A 22,317-nucleotide genomic window follows, 5' to 3' on the forward strand; every position below is an offset into this window, starting at 1 on the left:
TCGATGCAGCAATCCTGTGAAAACGAAGAAGTTTGATCCGATGCGTGCTTGATTATGGAACTGATGGTGCAACAGCAGTGATGTTCTGGCCGGGGCGGCTTTTATAGCAGGGGTCTGGACTGTCTCAATATACCCTGGTATTCTTGCTAGCCTGATCAATGTGACAACTCGTTAAATACAGCATCCCTGCTTTTGGCGTATCGTTTGTCAGACTGGAAAAGATGTGTGAAAGATTTTTTTCTCTTCTGTGTATTTCTAGACTTCAAATACTAAGTAGAGTAGTCCTAAAAATCAACCTTAAAATGAGTGCGCATGCGTTTACGGCGCTCGTTATTTCTTTCGTCATACTTGTAGAAATTTATTTTACACTTCGTTTACTTTTTTAACGCTCTCCAATATCTTGTGTACATAAGCATCGTATTTTTCCTAATATTTCTGTTTTTTCTATATTCTAGGTCCTTAAATAATATAGAATGCTTTGCCTATACCCTACAGTGGGTGTGTGCCATGTTCTTAAAATTGGTTAGCATCCGCTTTGCGCGAGGGCCACGCGCCGGGTTGCATCTGGTTGTGCATGCACGGAGGAGGACGAAGGCCCTTCTGTCAGCGCTCCTTGTTCTGGTTGAGTAGTAGTCAATTTTCTAATTCTCTTTCTAGTTCGTTCGAGCTTTCTTGAGTACTTTTGCCGCAGGGCGTTTCTGACGCAGCCAGGGTATCCTGCTTGGCCTCCTCTTCAATTTTCCACGGTGGCGGTGGTCGCCATGCATGACGTGTTACTTGTTAGTTCAGAATTTGGTTCTTAGCTGCGCAATTTGTATAGATATGTGTTTAGCGACTTGATCTCAACTGTATACCTGTGACTCTAGCGCCTCACAACACTAATATTGTTCAGACGCAGGTTCCGAAGGCGGGAAAGCAGTGCGCTCTTGAAGGCGGCCCTCCTGTACCACGACGCTGACGACCTACATGCTGCTTTAGTGCTTTGTCAACGGTGAGCCACTTCCTTCCCCAACAATAGTCTCATTCGAAGGCCCAGTTAGCTTGGTTTACGCAACTCTCTGCCGTAGATCATCAACAATAATAGAAGGAAGGAGCAGGATTATTTATTAGTAGTAGTATTATTATTAACGTTGATGACATTGAGGAGCTATTATCAGTCAACTAGTTGCACATAGTTAATGCAAGTGAAGTGTTAACCTGTTTTGTGTGACCACGAACGAGCAAATTTTCAAATTATAGAAGAAATGAAAGTTTACCTAGTGAGAAATAGTTTATAAAGTGTGACTTAATTTGCAAGTTGTATTGAACCTAAACAGATGGCCAGTTTAGAGAACGATACTATCCTAGTAGTAGCGTAAATTATGTATTCATAGGTTTTGCCATGACGCCCAGAGTTTCCGTACGCTTTCCACATCAAATAATTTTGATAGCATAATAGTAGCGTGACAGTCTACTATAGCGATCGGAGAAAGAAGAGCGCCGTATGTTCATTGTCATGTGGAGAACACCATGCCAACGAGTCCACCTCAAGCAGTTGCATCTACTTTCCGCTTTCCGGGACCATCGGCGCCACGGTCAGCCAGCGCCAAGAAATTGTGACGTCAGGGAGTTCGTCTCCTGAGCCCTTTCCACGTAATGGAGGACGCGGGCTGACCTTACCAGCACGTGCAAGAATCAGCATAGCACATGGCGAGCGTGCCAGCAATATTCAAGTGCCAACAGACGTACCGGGGTTCTATGGCCTCAAGGAATTCTATGCAGTGAGGCAGCTCTCGGGTTAAGGCAACTGAACAGCCACTTGCACGTTAAAAACGTGACTGATCCACTGATACGCTATAAACAAGTATAGCGGAAGCTTCCGGAAGACCTCGACAAATAACTCCGACTGCCACCTCCGACGGCGAACCACGTACGTGGACGTGCGGTGCACCGCCATTAGGCGCTATGCTCCCTCAGGCTTAAAGCAGCAGCCTCCCGACAGACAGTCCCGAGCACCTTCACCTTGGGACCACTCACACCATCCCGCTTCCTTGTGGCCCACACCATCAGCGTCCACCCGTGCTGCTCGTTACGACACGCCAACCCAGACCTCCATCCTCCATACGGCACGTTCGTCGCCATCCCACCTCACACGCACTTGTGCGCATCCATTTGCAAGGACGTAGCTGCACCACACACAAACACTCTTCGCTGCTTCACAACCCATGGCACCCATTCCTTGCGTGCAGCCACCTGCTCCCAGCCTCTTATATCTCGCGACTTCCCTCGTAACCGCTTCAGACTACACTGCTGTCCATACGAGGAACGATTACCCTTTCCGACGCCACGGTGACTTCACCATCTACCTTTAGACGGACGTATACATTATTACGCTGCGCGGTGGAGCCGAACACGATGAGACGAAAGAACTGATCGCGGTGCAAAAAATGCCAAACTGCCTGCGATCTCGTCTCAACGGCCCCTCGATCATCTTGTAAATAAATTCATCTCACCCTGTAGCACCTTTTGTGGACAGTGCGGGGTAATCCCTCTGGACAACCTCCTTCTACACCCCCTCCGACGAAGCCGCCGCTTCTTCGGACTACCACGTGAAGACATGGACACGAACGAACCCCAAGCAGCTGGCGGCAGCCATGACACAAGCATGCAATATGACAGTGAGCGCCCAGGGCAGGTCATCGGCTGGATGCCTCAAAAAGAACCACGCACCTTTTGCGCGAAAGCTGACGAGGGTATCGACGACTGGCTAAGGTATTATCAAAGGATAACCAGTCACCATGGGTGGAACACAACGGCGCCCGACTTGCAAAACCGCGTTTTCTTTCTAACCGGAACCGCAATACTCTGGTTCGATAACAACAAAGGCACGGTAAAACCGGGGGAATGGTTTGTTGAAGAAATCAAGAGCTGCTTCGGAGACTCACTTTGAAAAAGAAAGAAGGCTCAGCATACGCTTTCGCGTAAAGCACAGTTGCCCGGAAAAACATGCACAACCTAGATTGCAGAAGCATTGAAACTGTGCAGAATTGTGAACATGGGCATGTCGGACGAAGTTAACGTTGGAAATCTTCTGAAGGGCATCACTGAAGATGTCTAGAATTTACTCGTATCAAAAGAAACCTGCGTTCTCCGTCTGATGTAAGACGTCACGGCCGTTCTTTTGAGGCACTGATGACACGACGTGTATTGCCAAAGTTAGGTATACTTGACAACGTGAGCACGGTCGGAAACGGGGATGTCTCTGCCTCCCACGACATCGCTTTGCTAGTACTTCAACTCATTAAAGAAGAATTGGCGCACTGTAAAGCACAAGGTCGAGGAAGAAACGCACGACGGGAGTACCCTCAATGCGCGCTTGACGAACAATGTCCTGAACAGCCGGTACTTTGCCAACTCCAAACTAAAGGCGAAATTCGGGGTTTGCAGGATCACGGCATCCTTCGCGTACTTTCGAACGTCGTCAGACCGCACCACCCCAACGCCTTCCTCCCGAGTACAGCCAGCCCGAGGCCCCATTTTAGGACTATCCTGTATACCCCGAGCTACCTGTTTGCTTTAGCTGCGGTATCCATGTACATATGGCCAGGTACGGTCGCCGACGGCAGCAGCAAATTTCGGGAATACCCTGTTATCACACGCGGGAGGGCAAGTCAGCGCGCCGGGGCAGACCGCTGCGACTCTTCAACGACAAACGCGTGAACGTGTATCCCGGCGTGAGTCTCCAGCTTCCGCCAGCAGCCATGTGGCTCATTCATACCGCTGATTTGGAGGTTGCGCGACAATTTGCGACTCACGACCAAAAAGCGACTGAAGGCGACTGAACCTCACACCGGCAATCCCTGCTGAGCGCGACCCGCAAGTCGCAGTCCCGGAGATTATTGTTGTCAGCGAGAACTCTCGGATTTTACGCGGTATTTGCCGCGACGCGGGAGCAGGCCGTTTGTAGACACATGAAAGATCACTTCCGGTGCGCCATTGATTTGTTTATCAGTTTTGCGAGCACGGTCGCATGATTGAAAAATCGAGCTGTGAACGACTAAACCAAAATCGCGGCTTTTAGGAAAGACGACCATTTGTGACTATTTGCGACTGGTCGCTTTGCGACCAAATTGTTCGCTCGACCATTGTCAGTCGCCGGTGTGAATGAGCCTTTACTCCTCCGTCAACCAGCTGTCGTTGCTCGCGATCACCTCGCCGTCGCTCACTTTAACCACCATTCCAAGTGGGAAACGAGCTTGATAGATACAACAGTTAGTGCACGGTTCGAAGGCCCTCAGCATAGCACAACTGGTAACACAATATACGCGCAATGCGGAGGTTGGGGGTTCGGCTCTCACCAGAGACACGATATCCTTCCGTCCACTTTCAATGAGCTTTCTTTGTTATTTTGTGCATTTTAATTTCAACTACAACTAATTTATCCAATAATTTCCTTGGCTTCATTGTCTGTAGGCTTTACGTGGGCATGTTTAACAAAATAAAGCCCCTGTGTTCCCCTTATTCTCTCGTTTTGTGATGCGTAAGCGTTCTTGACTCGGCTGCTACGTAGCTTTTACTTAGTTTAGTTACATAAACCTGATGGTAGAGCTAAAAGCGACGAACACAAGGTGAAAATACGGCACGACCAGAGGGGAAGCGTTTCCTCGTCCTTGTGCCGTCTTTTCACCGTGTGTTCGCCTCTTTTACTGCTACCATCAGTTTTAAGGAATGCGTAACCAACTAGCACAGCACCAATCTTATCGTTTTATTATTTTGTTAGCTTATACATGTCTACCCATCGCCAACAATCTACTATTACACTATTGTAACGATTACATGTGTTAACATGACTAATTACGCATTAACTTTGTAGATTCATCGTATCAACTCAGCCGAAACGACATCAATAGTGGTTTCCCAGCTTTTTTTCTCAGCGGTATTCTTTTTTATTTTCTCTTTCTTGTTACGACCTTGAGATGGCCACGGCGAGCTAAGGTTTTTTTGAGGCTACGAGATATCTACTATTACACTATTATCGCGTATACGAATCAGCTATTCTATCATTTTTTATACTCTGCAATCCCGAAGCCCGCTTCTTTGCATGTAGGGCCAGTAGGAAAAGTAAGCTTACAAGAGGGCATGATTCAAACGGTTCTTGTATTTGTTTTACAGCGAAGCTATTATCTTCTCAGGGGTGGGCATTTTTCGTGTACCACTCTGAAGACAGATAATCATCATCGGCAATGGCTCACACCCTCCTGAGAGGGTGCAATAATAAAATGCAATGACCCATCCCCCTCGTAATGCAGAGACTACAATCACTCTGCAAAGTGAACCAAACAGTGCATACATTCATTAGAATCACGCATACAACGTACAGAAGAACGTTCGTTTCAATAAAGAACAAGATGAAAACGAGCATCTGTCATCATAAGCAATGGGTCATACCCTCGTAAGAAAGAAAAAATGCAATGGCTCATACGCCCGTAAGGCAGAGGCTACAAGCGCTAAGCAAAGTGAAGCGGCGTGCACATTCATTGAAATAACCCATACAACACACAGAACAACGAACGGTTCCATAAAGAACAAGCTCACAACAAGCAACGGAACCATCCGTAAAGCATTGTATGTCCCCCTCAGCTGTTTTCTTTTTTTGGCACTTGGCTTGGTGCATGGCGTAGCCTAACAATAGAGCTAAATATAAGCATACAGACCTGCTTTACAGATATAGTGTAAGATTGACTTGTAGTGATCGTTTTGAAACGGCTTCACTCGACATCCACTCGAGCAGAGCCGCGATGGCATTTAAATTTTTTCTAAGCTTTTCATTCGTACCTTTTCGATTGGAAAGCTAACAATAATTTACATTTACACTATTATAACGTAGAAATGTCTTAATATTGCCAACTATGCATTTATTTTCCAAATAATGGGTGTGACACTTCTCGCGTTACAGACAGATATTGTATCGTAATTGCCAAAGAATGCCTACGCATTCATGTCCGGCATCGTGCGCTAGTACCACTCTGTCGCTCGCAGGTATCAGCTCAGGTGCCTTCGAAGACAGTCGAGCACCACCTGCAGTATCCGCCGTTGGCGATGGATACACCGCCGCCGATCCACTTAGTGCGATCTGAATGGCCACGATAGGATGTCGTGACACGTGCCCTTCAAGTGCCACATCTGTGTAATAGGTCTACTGAACAATGGGAAAATCGTTCCGTACTTCCTTCAAACAGATGTTCTCGTTGACGTTTGAACTGGTGTTTCTTTTTTTTTGCTGCTAGAAAATACCAGGTGCGCTAGGCGTGCCCGCCATCATTTTTCGCACACTGAATTGTTAGTACAGTCATCCCCAGGACGGTCATGTTCACCGCACTTTTACACGTGGCCACTCTTGGCTACTCAAAGGCCCCTAATAATACATCCTGCACTTAAGTTATCAATAATTCTGTTTGTTGGCTCTGACACGCATTTTCAATGCCTTATTTTAACATACACTGGTAGTCTTGCTAGCCTCCACACCGCTGCACACTATCAGTGAAGCGGAGTATGTGACTAACGATCAATGTGACAACTCGTTAAATACAGCGTCCCTGCTTTTGGTGTATGATTCTTCAGACAAGAAGAGATGTGTCAAGGATTTTTTTTCTCTTCTGTATATTTCTAGGCTTCAAATACTAAGTAGAAAAGTTCTAAAAATCAACTTTGGGTTGTGTGTGCATTCGTTTACTGTGCTCGTTATTTGCTTCGTCATACACTTAGAATTTTTTTTACACTTCCTTTACTTTTCTAAGGCTCTCTAATACCTTGCGTAAATAAGCATTGTGTCTATATTGATATTTTTGTTTACTCTTTATTTTTGGTCCTTATACAGTATCCAATGCTTTGCACATACCCTACAGTGGGCGTGTGACATGTTCTGAGAAATAATTAGCATCCGCATTGCGCGAGGGCCCCGCGCCGTGTTGCATCTGGTTGTGCATGCACAGAGGAGGACAGAGGCTCTTCTATCTGTCAGCGCTCCTCGTTCTGGTTGAGTAGTAGTCAATTTTCTAATTCTCTTTCTAGTTCGTTTGAGCTTTCTTGAGTACTTTTTCCGCAGGGCGTTTCTGAGGCAGCCAGGCTATCCTGCGTGGCCTCCTCTTCAATTTTCCACGGTGGCGGTGGTCGCTATGCATGACGTGTTACTCGTTTGTTCAGAATTTGGTTCTGAGCTGCGCATTATGTATAGATATGTGTTTAGCGACTTGATCCTAACTGTATATCTGTGACTCTGGTGTCTCATAACACAAATATTGTTCAGACCCAGGTTCCGAAGGCGAGAAAGCAGTGCGCTCTTGAAGGCGGCCCTCCTGTACAACGGCGCTGACCACCTACATGCTGCTTTAGTGCTTTGTCAACGGTGAGCCACTTCCTTCGCCCACAATAGTCTCATTCGAAGGCCCAGTTAGCTCGGTTCACGCAACTCTCTGCCGTAGAACATCAACAATAATAGGAGGAAGGAGCCGGATTATTTAATATTAGTAGTATTATTATTAACGTTGATGACACTGTGGAGCTATAATCAGTCAACTAGTTACACATAGTTGATGCAAGTGAAGTGTTGACCTGTTTTGTGTGACCACGAACGAGCAAATTTTTAATTTATAGAAGAAATGAAAGTTTACCTAGTGAGAAATAGTTTATACACTGTGACTTAATTTGCAAGCTGTATTGAGCCTAAACAGAAGGCCAGTTTAGAGAACGATACTATCCTAGTAGTAGCGTAAATTATGTATTGATAGACTTTGTCATGACGCCCAGATTTTGCGTATGCTTGCACATCAAATAAATTCGATAGCATAATAGTAGCGCGACAATCTACTATAGCGATCGGAGAAAGAAGAGCGCCGTATGTTCATTCTCATGTGGAGAACACCGTGCCATCGAGTCCACCTCAAGCAGTTGCATCTACATTCCCTTTCCGGGACCATCGGCACCACGGTCAGCCAGCGCAAACAAATCGTGAAAGCGGGGAGTTCGTCTCCTGAGCCGTTTCCACATAATGGAGTAGGCGGGCTGACCTTACCAGCACGCGCAAGAATCAGCATAGCACATAGCGAGCGTGCCAGCATTATTCCTGTTCGAACAGACGTACCGGGGTTCTATGGTCTCAAGGAATTCTGTCTCGCCAGCCAGCTCTCGGGATAAGGCAACTCAACAGCCACTTGCACGTTACCAACGTGACTGATCCACTGATGCGCTACCAACAAGCATAGCGGAAGCTTCCGGAAGGCCTCGTCAAGTAACTCCGACTGCCACCTCCAAAGGCGAACACGTACGTGGACGTGCGGTGCGCCGTCATTAGGTGCTATGCTCCCTCAGGCTTACGGTAGCAGCCTCCCGACACACAGTCCTGACTACCTTCGCCATGGGACCACTCACCCCATCCCACTTCTTTGCGGCCCATATCATCAGCGTCCACCAGTGCTGCTCGTTACACGCCAACCCGAACCTCCATCCTCCATACGGCACATTCGTCGCCATCCCACCTGACACGCACTTGCGCGCATCCATTTGCAAAGACAAAGCTGCACCAAGCACAAACACTCTTGGCTGCTTCACGACACATGGCACTCCTTCCTTGCGCACAGCCGCTAGCTCCCAGCCTCTTATATCGGGCGACTTCCCTGGTAGCCGCTTCAGACTGCACTGATGTCCGTACAAGGAACGATTACCCTATCCGACGGCACATTGATTCTAGCATCTACCTTTAGACGGACGTATATAATATTACGCTGCGCGGTGGAGCCGAAGACGAGGAGACGAAAGAACTGATCGCGGTGCAGAAATGCCCGACTGCCTGCGATCTCGTGTCTACGGCCCCTCGATCATCTTGCAAAGGAATTTATCTCATCCTGTAGCAGCTTTGGTGGACAGTGCGGGGTATTCGCCCTGGACAGCCTCCGTCTACACACCCTCCGACGAAGCCGCCACTTCTTCGGACTACCACGTGAAGACATGGACATGAACGAACCCCAACCAGCTGGCGGCAGCCACGACACAAGCATGCAAGATGACATTGAGCGCCCAAGGCAAGTCATCTGCTGGATCGCTCAAAAAGAACCACGCGCCTTTTGAGCGAAAGCTGACGACGGCATAGAAGACTGGCTGAGGTATTATCAAAGGGTAACCAGTCACCATGGGTGGAACACAACGGCGCCCGACTTGCAAAACCGCGTTTCCTTTCTAACCGGAACCGCACTACTCTGGTTCGATAATAACAAAAGCACGTTGACAACGGGGCCACTGAAGACTCGTCGTGTATTGCTAAGGTTACGTATACTTGACAACGTGACCATAGTCCCATACGTGGACGTCTCTTCCTCCCATGATATTGGCTTGCTAGTACCTCAACTCATCAAAGAATTGGCACATTTTCAAGCACAAGGTGGATGAAGAGACGTAAGACGCGAGTACCCTCAATGCGCGCTGATGTACAATGTTCTGAACAGCCGATACTTTGTCTACTCCAAACTGAAAGCGAAATTCGGCCTTTGCATGATCGCGGCCTCCTTCGCGTACCTTAGAACGTCGTCAGAGAGCACCACCCCAACGCCTTGCTCCCAGGTACAGCCAGCCCGAGGCCCCATTTTAGGACTATCCTGGGTACCGCGAGCTAAGTATTTGCTTTTGCTGCGGAATCAGATGTGTGCGTTGAGAGACAAAGCCGGCAATATCGTTACTAATATGGATGAGATAGTTCAAGTGGCTGAGGAGTTCTATAGAGATTTATACAGTAGTAGTGGCACCCGCGACGATCGTGGAAGAAAGAATAGCCTAGAGGAATTTGAAACCCGACAGGTACCACCAGAAGAAGTAAAGAAAGCCTTAGGAGCTATGTAAAGGGGGAAGGCAGCTGGGGAGGATCAGGTAACAGCAGATTTGCTGAAGGATGGTGGTCAGATTGTTCTAGAGAAACTGGCCACCCTGTATACGCGATGCCTCATAACCTCGAGCGTACCGGAATCTTGGAAGAACGCTAACGTAATCCTAATCCATAAGAAAGGGGACGCCAAAGACTTGAAAAATTATAGACCGATCAGCTTACTGTCCGTTACCTACAAAGTATTTACTAAGGTAATCGTGAAGAGAATCAGGAACACCTTAGACTTCTGTCAACCAAAGGACCAGGCAGGATTCCGTAAAGGCTACTCAACAATAGACCATATTCACACTATCAATCAAGTGACAGAGAAATGTGCGGCATATAACCAACCCTTATATGTAGGTTTCATTGATTACGTGAAAGCGTTTGATTCAGTCGAAACCTCAGCAGTCATGGAGGCATTACGGAATCAGGGTGTAGATGAGCCATATGTAAAAATACTAGAAGATATCTATAGGTGCTCCAGAGCCACCACAGTCCTCCACAAAGAAAGTAACAAAATCCCAATAAAGAAAGGCGTCAGACAGGGAGATACGAACTCTCCAATGCTATTCAGAGCATGTTTACAGAAGGTATTCAGAGACCTGGAGTGGGATGAATGGGGGATAAAAGTTGATGGAGAATACCTTAGCAACTTGCGATTCGCTGATGATATTGCCTTGCTTAGTAAGTCAGGAGACCAATTGCAATGCATGCTCACTGACCTGGAGAGGCAAAGCAGAAGTGTGGGTCTGAAAATTAATCTGCAGAAAACTAAAATAATGTTTAACAGTCTCGGAAGAGAACAGCAGTTTACGATAGGTAGCGAAGCATTGGAAATGGTAAGGGAACACATCTACTTAGGGCAGGTAGTGACCACGGATCCGGATCACGAGACTGAAATAACCAGAATAATAAGAATGGGCTGGGGTGCGTTTGGCCGGCATTCTCAAATCATGAACAGCAGGTTGCCACTATCCCTCAAATGGAAAGTGTATAACAGCTGTCTGTTACCAGTACTCACATATGGGGCAGAAACCTGGAGGCTTACGAAAAGGGTTCTGCAAAAATTGAGGAAGACGCAACGAGCTATCGAAAGAAGAATGATAGGTGTAACGTTAAGGGATAAGAAAAGAGCAGATTGGGTGAGGCAACAAACGCGGGTAAATGACATCTTAGTTGAAATCAAGAAAAAGTTATCCGACGATTACGATACTCCCTAATGCGAAATTTGAGCGCAGCTCTATACGTGTTTCCATTTCGCGATATTTTGAAGCAAAGAATTTGAGAGAGACATGTAGGAGAGTCGGTAATGGTCGAAAATCTGATCTGCGGATCAAGCGAGCCGGCGTTTATACATGACTCGTCAAAGGTTCCAGTGTGATCGCTGGTGTCGCATGGCTTCCAGAAAGTACTATACAATTCGCATAGCGCATACAATCAGATTAAGAAACAATCTCACAAAATAACAACCAAAACAAGCGCGAACGAGTCCGACCCAACAGAACCAAACAGGCGCGGGCGAGAGCTTTGGCGCGAGCAGACGATAGTAAGAAACGAGCGGATCACTGAGACCAGACACGAGTGCGCATCAGGCCGTAAGGAGGGTCCGCATGACACCAGCATCGCGCGCGCACGTCACTGAAGGGGCCGCTCTCATTGGTCTCCGCCATTCGCGGCTCGCGTCCTTTGTCTCCCACTCCAGCGAAGGGGGGCGGAGCTGGTTACGAGGCCGACAACGCCGACGACGACGCGAAACCCAGGAACGGACGCCAAAGAGCTGCGCTCTAAAGGAAATGGGCATGGGCGGGACATGTAATGAGGAGGGAAGATAACCGATGGTCATTAAGGGTTACGGACTGGATTCCAAGGGAAGGGAAGCGTAGCAGGGGGCAGCAGAATGTTAGGTGGGGGGATAACATTAAGACGTTTGCAGGGACAACACGGCCACATTTAGTACATGACCGAGGTAGTTGGAGAAGTATGGGAGAGGCCTTTGCCCTGCAGTGGGCGTAACAAGGCTGCTGATGATGATGATTGTCGCCGACGGCAACAGCGAGTTTCGGGCCTACGCTGTTATGAATCTGGAGGCCAAGTCAGCGTGCCGGGGCAGACCACTGCGCTTCGTCAACGACAACCACGTGAGCGTGCATCCCGGCGTGAGTCTCCAGGTTCCGACCGCAGCCTTTTCGCTCATTCACACCGGCGAATTGGAAGTCGCGCGACCATTTGCTACTCGCAATCAAAAATCGTCCGAAGGCGACAGATGTTCACATCGGCAAGCCCGGCTGAGCGCGACACGCAAGTCGCAATCCCGGAGGTTATCGTTCTCAGCGAAAACTCTCGGAATCTACGCAGAATTTGCCGCGACGTGGGTGCAGGCCGGATGTAGACACACGAAAGATCACTTCTGGTGCGACGTTGATCAGGTTTGCGACCATGGCCGCACGACCGAAAAATCGAGGAGCGAGCGACTAGCCCAACATTGTCGCTTTTCCAGAAAAGCGACCATTTGCGACTATTTGCGACTGGTCGCTTTGCGACCAACTTGTTCGCTCGACCGCTGTCAGTCGCCACTGTGAATGAGCCTTTACGCCCCCTTCGACCAGCTATCGTCGCTCGCGATCAGCTCGCCGTCACTCACTTTCACCACCATTCCAGCTGGGAAACTAGCTTATGCGACCAATGGAGGTGAGGTCGTGGGATGGTCAAGTAATCGTGCTTTTCTCACCATGCGCAAAAACAAAGTTTGTGTTTTTGTTGATGGTTAAAGTACCATCCTCAGTCGATACTGACGCTAAAGTTCGTGTAATGACTGTTTTGTTTAATAGTAGTCCTAGAAACGAAATGATGTTCGCGTGGGAATAAAATAGTACTTTTCCTGCAGTTGGCGGTGAACTTCTGCGCACCGTTGGAGTTTGTTCTGCTATAGTGAGTGTGGTGTGGATGGACAATATTTTCCAGCTGAATATGTCATTTTGGAACACACTACTCACGATATCATCCTTGGAATTGAATTCTTGGTTAATGTCGTACAATGTTACATTGTGGGGCTGCTGAAATGTTTCTTCGCAGTCACGTGATAACACCCACACCAGCAGTATCTGGCGTGGACAAGCAGACTGCATTTTCTGTGTATTACAATTTCCTTTTACCGGCTTGGACAGCGGCATTTGTTCCGGCGACTTCCACGCCTGGCCCTCCGCATTTCTGCCATGGTTTAATTGAGCAGTACTCCCATACTCTGTCGCAGAAAAATTTACTAATTCCTCGATCCATTATAGAATGTGTAGATGGTCGCGTTCACGTGTAGAAGGGGAACACGTCATTAGTGGAAGTTTTATTGCCTACAGGACACAAGCTGGCCACCTCTACTCAGAAGCAGCCGTCAGTATAGACGCCGTTGACGTGTCCACCGCGTCGAGGGCAGCAAATTGCGACTACTCCATGGAATTCTACCGCATGATGAGCAAATCGCTGTACACTTCAAAGAGGAAAGAACTGCAAAAGGTGCTCGTCCGCTTTGCGCTAGTATTCGATTTCGGCCAAGATGAGCGTCCAATTTTGCTTCCTGACTCGCCAACGCAAGACTGATTAAACACGTGCCAAGCAACGCCTATTCGCCAGAAGCCGTACCGCGTCTCTCCCGCATGATGAGCAAATCGCTATACACTTCAGAGAGGAAATAATTGCAAAAGGTGCTCGTCCGCTTTGCGCTAGTATTCGATTTCGGCCAAGATGAGCGTCCAATTTTGCTTCCTGACTCGCCAACGCAAGACTGATTAAACACGTGCCAAGCAACGCCTATTCGCCGGAAGCCGTACCGCGTCTCTCCCTCAGAACGGAAAGTAATCACTGAGCAAGTTCAAGAAATATCGTGAAATGGCGTTGTCCAAGGTCTTGCAGTCCCTGGTAGCTCCACTGATACTATTTAAGAAAAAGGACAATTCTTGCGGATTTTGTGTTGATTATCGAAGGCTTAACGAAGTTACAAAGAAGCACGTATACACTTTACTATGCATCGACGATACTATCGACTGCCTTCATGCAGCCTCCTACGTCTCCTCTGTTGACTTACGATCGGGATACTGTCAAATACCCATGCACCCGACAGATAAAGCAAAAAGTGCGTTTGTGACGCCAGACGGTCTCTTCGAGCTCAATTTCTATCAATGCTGGTGCTATGCAATGCACCAGCAACATTTGAAAGCTTTATGGACACAGTGCTGCGCGGATTGAAATGGGAGACCTGCATGTGCTACCTCGATAACGTAATCAGATTTGGTGTCATACCGGATCGCATGCAAAACGCTGGACTGATTTCAAACTCAAAGAAGTGTCACTTTGGTGAGTGTCAGACTCTCGCGCTCGGTTTTGTCGTCGACAAAGTGAATATTGGACCTTACCATTAAAAGGTTGCTGCAGTGGGCGATTTGGCCAACCGAAGACAGCGAAAGACCGTTGCAGTTTTCTTGGCCTCTGCTCGTACTTTCGCCGGTTTATTAAGATGTACGCCCAACTTGCTGACCCACTCACATGCCTCCTTCAAAAAGACAACTACTACGTATGGACTACAGGGTGCAAGGATGCGTTTCGTCCGCTGAAGTATTTACTAACTTCTGGGCCATTCTTGCCCCATTTCAATCCATAGGCCACGACTGCGCTACACACATACGATAGCGGTTGGGTGTTGGCGCCGTCCTCCTTCAACTTCGTCATGGGCGCCAGCGCATCGTTGCGTACGCAAGTCGGACACTGACGAGAGTGGAGCGAAATTACACTGTAACCGAATTGGAGTGCCTAGTAGTATTCTTTGCCATCCAGAAGTATTGGCCATATCTGTACTGTCGCCATTTCAATATAGTGATGGATCATCATTTCATTTGCTGGCTTGTTGTACTGCGCGAACCATCTGGACGACTGGCATGTTGGGCATTACGCTTTTTGTTGGCTCAAGGAGTGATCGGTGCCATACTGGCGCCGACTGCTTGTCTCGTCTCCCATCTCCACACTCCAACGCCAACGATGACGACTTTGACGACTATCTTGCCAGCATTACCGAGTTTCCTGACCTCAGCACTTTTAAATGTGAACAACGTCGTGATCCTGCACTCATACACCTATTGGATGCGGCCCGCACCTCAGTTCAGACAACGCACTCCACGCTGTGTGACAGCCTGCTCTACGAAAAGAATTACTCTGCTGAAGGTGCTTCCTTGGTCCTAGCCGTTCCCCAACGCTTCGGTACTGCTATTCTCGGCGCCGTGCACGATGACATCACATCGGGTCACCTTGGCTTTGCTCGCACGCTCCATCGATTACGCCAGCATTAATGGCCGAAGCTATGGCAGAGCACAAGACCGTACTTTGCGAGTTTCCCAGGTTGCCAATGTCATAACAATCCGGCGACCCCTCTTGTATGCTTTTTACAACCAGTGAACGATATACCTTAACATTTGAAAATGTTGGTATCGACTTGCTCGGGCCCCTTCCCACGAGATCTACCGGCCGTCACTGGATTATTGTGTGCTTCGACTAATTGACGTGCTATACTGAGACTGCGGCGCTTACCTCTGCTACTGCCACAGATGTGTCGTGCTTTCTGCTTCATTCTGTCATCGTGCATCATGGCGCTCCACGTGTTGTTATACGTCACCGTGGACGTTAATTCACGGCCGACGTTGTTGAAGAACTGGTGCGCTTTGCGGCTCTCCTTATTGTCAATCAACGCCGTAACACTTATAAACAAAGGGCCTCACCGAACATATGAATATACCGAACACTTACCAAGATGTTGTCACTGTACGTGTCAGCTGATTACAGGAATTGGGATGCCATGCTGCCTTTTGTCAAGTACGCATACAATACAGCCATGCACGATGCAATGTGGATGCGCTTTCTATCTGTTGAACGCTCGCAGGCGCCAAACGTTCTTGAATACAATTTTGCCATTTACACTGACCGAACACACATCCATTCCGCAGACATTACATCGTGCCGAAGAAGTGCGCTGGCTAGCTAGCTTAAGACCACAGTTTTCGCAATTTTCAACCATGGCACGCTGTGACGCCCTGCATGCACGTGTCACCTTTTCTCCTGGCATTCATCTGTTACTCTAAACACCTCTAGCGAAGAAAGGCTTGTATCGCAAGTTTAACTCAACGTACAGTGGCCCATTCGTGATATTCAGCCGATTAAGTGAATTCAACTACGTCATGCAAAAGTTGACCGCCAATAATCGCCGGTCGCGGAAGAATGAAGTGGTTCATGTGGCCCGCCTGAAGCGCTACCATCATAGCCGTACTACCAATTACGTGTGTCCCTAATCGGTTCAGAAAATGCCTGATTGCCTGCGATCTCGTCTCTGCGCCACCTCGATCATCTTGTAAATAAATCCATCTATATATATATATATATATATATATGCCCGATTCCCTATGCGGCCACACATGCCCATGCTCGCAAAAACAGCACATTTGAGGATTTCCCTGGTCGAAACGAGCGCTTAAATATGATCGGAGCGTTAGGCGCGACTCAGTTAAAGCAGTTACGGTACGCCGATATGCATCTCTGTGGAAGCAGGACTGGATAGGCGCCGTGCTATAATGAAACTACTTGACACCAACTTGTAGTACTGGGTTGTTCATATAACATCTTACAGCACGGTTGGTATACGTGCAGTCCACTAAAATTAACCTGCCCTTACCTGAAGTCCCACCCTAGGCTTCATCGGGGGAGATATGACAAACCGTAGCGAATATTTCTAGTTGCAGAGATGTACATATGCCTCATTCACGCGTTTCGCAAGTGATGATGATTTGGATTTTAATGGTGCGGCAGCATGCAGTTAGTAATGCGCCAAGTGAGAAAAAGAAGGACCGTCGGGGAAGCTTTTCTGCCTTAAACCAAAGGTTACATACTGAAAACCAGTGCATTTCTTGATAAACCTTTGCGAGGAGCCCTTTAAACGCCTGTCTCGTCAAATAATAATTAAGGACCGTCTATTTCAATGAAAAATATTAAATGGTCACCTTCACAGCTTTTGTCTGCAGGAATTTTATAAACAGGGAATTGGCTAAAGAAATACACAACTGAAATACTTTTGTTTATAGACAGCTTATAACTCGAAAACAGTCTAAAAGAAAGAGATATTTAAAGACTGTTTTCTACAATAAGTTTATGAAGTGGATTTGGACAAAAATAAATATATGCCTTATCAACTCTTCTCCGCAGAGAATGGATAAACCGGGAGTAGACAAAAATAATGAAGACGTATTTATGTCGACTTTCGTCTATAGGCTAAGAAAGAAGAAAAAAGAAATAGATCTGCATCGACGTTTGCGTTTAGGTAGTCTACAAAGCGGGTATAGACAAAAGAAGCAAACACTTCATCGATTTCTGTTATATGCATAAATAGCATGGTAGTACACAAAAAAGGAAATACACACCTTATCCCCCTCTTCTACAGACTGAGGTGTTATTGTGGCATTAGCCAATATTACTATTTTTTTTTCGCGACAGACGTGGACAACAACCGATTTTTTTTTTTGCTCAGTCTTGCTCATCTCATCCGGCGACGCACTCACCCGTTCTTACAAAAATGTGCCCGTAGAAATACCATCAGGCACATTTTATTGTGATCCCTTTTAGATATAACTGCTTTACAGGTAAAAAATTACAGCGCCCAAGAACAAAGCTTATATGTATCATGCTGCATTGCTAACCGCAGTGGTCGCTGTTTGAGCAATTCCATCGCCCTCATGCCGGAAGCTAACAAAAAAATCGCATAGTGATTTCAGGTTTACTACACTTCATATGCATCGGAGCGATGACGGTGGCAGACAAAAATATTTTGTAATGATTGGATATTCCATGTTCAGGGGTTTCATTTGGTCGCTCACTCGTGGCCACTATTATGCTTAACTCCAGGTAATCAGTTGGTGAAAAGATTTTCTGAATAACGCTAGAAATTCACAAATGCCGCTGCTTATTATCGAGTAAAAACAGATAGGCAAAATAATCAACAAGTTGCACACATCGTGACTGTTAATAAATGTCACATGTTTGCGCAATGAAGATAAATGTTTGCGTGTGCATAGCAAAAAGCAGGAACAGTTGGTGGAGCTAATGCTAACATATTAGAACAGCGCCAGAAACGCAGACAGAGGAAAGAATCCGTCACGTTGTTTCCTTTGTCTGCGTTCCTAGCGCTGTTTTATAGTTATGCTGGTGCATACTGTAGTTATAGCCAAACCGGAAGATGATACATCACTCTTAAAGGGCCCCTCACCAAATCTATCCATTTTGAGCTGACAGACGCAGAGCACACAATGCGTGCTAACAATCGTTTTTGCAAAGAATTATATCGCTAGGCGCCGATGAAAGACCTGAAATTTCATTCCTAACGCCGATGCCTTCTACACTCGCGGCGAATACGCTAGGGGAGGGACAGTGACGTGGTCGGGCTCCTGCGCCTACGTAATCGTCTCCGCAGTCTGACGTCGCTCGTAGTGACACGTGACTTCGAGAATTATTCAAGACAGCGTATGTTATATGTGCGATCTGTTGTTTTAATTGACAATGATTAGATAAATAATAAAACACACAAACGGAATCTCTGCGTGTTTTTCTTGTTTTTTCTTTTGTTTTACTTCGCATCGAAGCAAGAGAGATGTACTTCCGCTTCCTTTGCTTGTTCCCACGGTTGTGCGGTCACCTGCCATGTGCCAAAACTGTGCCCATTTCTACCGTGTTCCAGCGCGTGATCACGCCCTGCGATCCGCGTGTTCTGCCTGAGTATTCCTGTGGCACGGAATTATAGAGGCCTGCACGCCAAGTTTCATGCTACACGCCAGCGCTCGTTTCTCCCCTGGCGGAATGATTTCACATACAACGGGTGTAGGTTTCCGCCGCGGCTTCTCTTCGCTATCGCGACCGCGTTCAGTTCGAGCTGCGTGCGAAACTTCTCTTGTTTGCGACGGCGCCTCTTCGGATGACGGTAAATTAATATTGTGTTGTTAACTGTCACGAAAGGGTTGACGCCACCAGTCAAATTCTGCCGATTCACAATACAATGGTACGAAAAAGCAGAAGACAGACATGGATTACTGCGGTGCGCCGAAACAAGTAAACCGCTAACATGAAACCAAATATTAATTCATATTGCTGAAAAGACACCCCACATAGGTATGAAATCACGTAATGTTTCCACTTCTTTTTAGTGCTAAAATGTCTCTGCAAATAGACGTAGTGTTATTCATGCCTTAAGAGATGACAAAGGTTTACGGGGGCACACAATGCAGCAATTAATATGATTAAAGGATTGGTTGGCCAATCTGCTAACCCCTAACAATTTATCCATACCTCTATCAGCATTTAATAAATGTACAGCCTGTGCTTAAAGTAAATACAGGTATGCTTCCTCTCTGAGCAATTGTGAAATCAAGGATGATTGCCTTGAGACCGTTTGCTGCTGCCAACATAATTTATGCATGCATTTTTCTTTTTATTCTTTTCCTTCGATAAAAAAGAAGCTTGCACAGGATGCATGAAGTCAGTGAGCAATAGCAAAGGGATGGAGGATGCACATGGTCCACATGTCATGTAGGGACAACCTTGCTGGCTAATACACAACCACATTAAAAAGAAAGAGAAGTATATAGGCTAACAAACAGGGACACAGTACCTGTATTTCATCTCAAAGCAGACCAAGATTATCAAGCAACTATAGAGATTTAGAATAAGGGGCTGCAAGCGTTGAGGCCCCCTAGTACTTGGTACCCCAATGACTTCATCCCCCTGATCTAAAACTCTCTAATAAGCTTTGAAATGAGTGCAGTGATCTTGCATGCGAAATGGTTGACGTAGTCAGTCATTTTATATTCGTATTTCTTAATTAGTAACTGCTTAAACAGGCCCATGACAATGAAATTATATTCTGACTCATATGGTGCACAAGACTCAAGTAGAGGAGAACATTTGCCGTGCCTGCTGTAGCACCAATTTTAACATGCAGTAGCTTCTAGGGAATGAATGCATGTTCATTGCGTCAGTGCAACTTGCACCTACCTCTAATAAAAGAACAGAGTTTTTGCATTGTAGACACTAGTTTATTAGAACCATGTGCGGAGTAGCACAACAAAGTAAGGGAATGTTTGTTGCCATTTTGTACTTTCATAACCAATAGAGAGTTTCATGGGTGGAGCTTTGTGATGAATTCACAATTAGTTCTTTGCAAATCGGCAATGCGGACATGTTCGATTATGCAGTCACTTCATAGGTAGTCAAACAAATGCAGACAGCCCCATAAGCCCTGTGAAACGGAACGCAGAAATTTGCAAATTAAGAAGCCATACTGACTCACCACACTCTGTGCTGAACCTAGGATAGAAAAAATGCCTAGTGGGAAATTAGGTGCACATTCTTATCTGCCATACAAATCCTTATTTTACAAGTAATCTTTCACTCGTTCCTGTATTGCTTACAGCTCCACGAACTTTACTGTTGCATTCCCTTTGGAGTACAATAAGCTTGCAACTCACAGCCACTTGACCACTCTATTAACACATATTAGCCCCCTGGCTCTCCGCTATACCTTCATGCGTGTTACAATAGCATGGCTGTTTTCACCCACCTCTTTCTATTCCACTAAAATGAAAATGGTGTGTATTGGTTAACAAAATATGCTTTAAAGCATAACTGTTTATCATTCATTAAGCCTCTGAGAAGTAAGGATGAATGTTGAGCCTTGGTGTTGTAACATATCATAAGTTCTAACCCAGCGACATATTTAAAAACAAGCAAAAATGAAAATATATAGTCAAGCCATATCATTTGTAAAACTAAAGTATTGCTTCCCCACGGAGTCTCACTGCCACCTCCCCAATCTCTCAAATACTTAGACATGTGACTTCGCAGCATGTGTTTTACCACGACAAGTAAACCAGGTTAACCCAACATCATTTATACAAGCTTCTTAATCACTCGAAATACTAACTTGCACATAGCATGTAGTAATATTCTGTTTGTATGTTTGGTGAATGGCACAAATCATTTTCGTCCCCTTTACAGCCTAGCTGATGCTGTCTTTTTTTATAATAATTACGCAACGACCTTACTTGTTGCATTGCTGTGAAAACTATAACTAGCTTCAAAGTAGCACTGCATATGTGCCATCAGACACACATCATAGACATGCTTCTATAGATCCTAGAGGTTGGCCACAATCAGCACAAGTTTGGAATCTAGATGAACAGGGTGCGAATTCGTGTTTATCAAATAAATGCCTGTTCAATTGAGAGGCTGTGTATTTGTGTACGATATAATTATCAATTCACTAAACTCACGGCTGAAAAAAAGAATACACAAAGAAACAAAATTAAGTTCTTTCTGAAAAGCTGCTTTTGCCACTATTATACGCAGGAAGTAAGACTTCCGAAAGCACAATTATAGGTGCATCTTTGTGCATTGTATAAGAAACAGATGTGGGTGAAGTTTATTTTTTTCCAACACAAACTGAGCAAAAATAGTAAGTGTCAAATATTGACTAGTGACACGATGTCGTATGTACTTGTAGTGTCACTATTTATTTCCATAAATTTAGGTACTACATCTTAACCAACTAAAGCAAGAGAGAGTTAACTATTGGGGACAAAGGATAAGTTGCAAATGCAAGGCTTCTAATTGTTATCGTAACAAAACTACTTTAATAGCATATCAACAGCTTTAGAGCCTCATCGCAAAGCTTTCCAAGAATGTATGGCTGTTGTATAAAGAGCTTCCAAAAATGCGTAATTAAAACCACATGACAGTTGTGCAAAAAATTGACCTAATGAAGGACCTTTTCATAGAATCGTCTTACATATAACACATCATCAGGGTACTATTTTCCACAGTACGCCAAATACTCATGGAAGACAAAATTGCAAGAAACGGCATAACACTTTGGCATAATCCGTAACTGATTATGTCAATGACCTTCCCATTTCATATGGCAAAGTTGCATAGAGCAGATGGGATGTGGCATCTGTGGTTCGGAGATCCGTTATTGTGTCTGGGCACAAGTATTAAACAACTGATCATTGTGCGAATAAAGAAATAACAGGCGTTGATTACTAGCATGTCACCATACCACTTCTATCTGAAAAGTGACTATCATTTCATGTCAAGCTTGCAAGTGGCGCACTTGCATTCAGCATCATGTTTATGTGCCCATATATGTGTACCGCATCTGTAACGAACCATTGCTTTAAGTCATGACCAGTGTCATGTCATTCCTGTATGTCATTGTGGTTTTACACCATACACCTACGAAAATTTTGATCAGCATCCTAGTACATTTCCTTGTGTTTGCACACAGGCCTAATGTTGCAACACCCATTTGGAACCCATGATAAATGCGGTAGTTCGTAAAATACACGTTTAGATTG

The 22,317-nt window shown here is 46.0% G+C and overlaps 1 protein-coding gene across 4 annotated transcripts in view; it reads left to right on the plus strand.

The window, feature by feature from the left end:
* The first annotated feature begins 546 nt into the window (after positions 1-546).
* Positions 547-22,317, plus strand: part of LOC135897120 (calcium-activated chloride channel regulator 1-like) — a 255,364-nt gene continuing 233,593 nt past the window's right edge. For 3 of the 4 annotated variants that reach the window (XM_070520850.1, XM_070520851.1, XM_070520853.1), the window contains exons 1-3: positions 547-621; positions 893-991; positions 7,286-7,384. The gene's annotated coding sequence lies outside the window, so the exon portion shown is untranslated. The remainder of the gene's footprint in view (positions 622-892; positions 992-7,285; positions 7,385-22,317) is intronic. The other variant, XM_070520852.1, reaches the window with a different exon arrangement.

The sequence above is a fragment of the Dermacentor albipictus genome, chromosome 6, assembly GCF_038994185.2.
Source record: "Dermacentor albipictus isolate Rhodes 1998 colony chromosome 6, USDA_Dalb.pri_finalv2, whole genome shotgun sequence".
Taxonomy (NCBI): Eukaryota; Metazoa; Arthropoda; class Arachnida; order Ixodida; family Ixodidae; genus Dermacentor; species Dermacentor albipictus.